Source organism: Octopus bimaculoides, chromosome 5 (assembly GCF_001194135.2).
Source record: "Octopus bimaculoides isolate UCB-OBI-ISO-001 chromosome 5, ASM119413v2, whole genome shotgun sequence".
In the NCBI taxonomy this organism is placed as follows: Eukaryota; Metazoa; Mollusca; class Cephalopoda; order Octopoda; family Octopodidae; genus Octopus; species Octopus bimaculoides.
Window position 1 is genome coordinate 125,871,566 of NC_068985.1, and position 556 is coordinate 125,872,121.

General features: G+C 31.7%; 1 protein-coding gene across 3 annotated transcripts in view; it reads right to left on the reverse strand.

The window, feature by feature from the left end:
* LOC106873782 (uncharacterized) overlaps window positions 1-556 on the reverse strand; it is a 92,897-nt gene that overhangs the window by 21,415 nt on the left and 70,926 nt on the right. The gene's annotated exons all lie outside the window — the stretch shown is intronic.

A 556-nucleotide genomic window follows, 5' to 3' on the forward strand; every position in this document is an offset into this window, starting at 1 on the left:
ATATATATATATATATATATATATATATATAGGTACATAATGTATATTTGAATATATATGCGTGTGTGTGTGTATGTGTATGTGAGTGCCTGCGCGCGCGCGTGTGTAATTTCATTTTTATGTTTCGAATTTCAATCATTAAACTGCAAGCAAACCATGTTACACTAGGTCACGTGAGGCTACACCAGACCACAAGGGGACACAACCATCAAATATTTTCGTTTATCTGTCGCAGTACTCTTTTAGTCAAGTAATCATTATACCGAGTACCACTTTTCCAACTGTTATGGAATGACAATGAAGGACGCAACACCTATCACAATGCCAGGTAAGCATTTAAAATCTTTCATGAACACATACACATATACACATGGTCTCATACTCAGACTAATACATAAAATCATTTTCAAAAGGGTTTTTCAATCAAATATTTACTATTATCTATAGCTTTATATGTACTTCGAGATTCCAAAAAAGAGAGTTATTCCATGCTCTCTTGAATATTCATAAAATTCTCATTACGTCAAAAGCATATATATATATATATATATATATA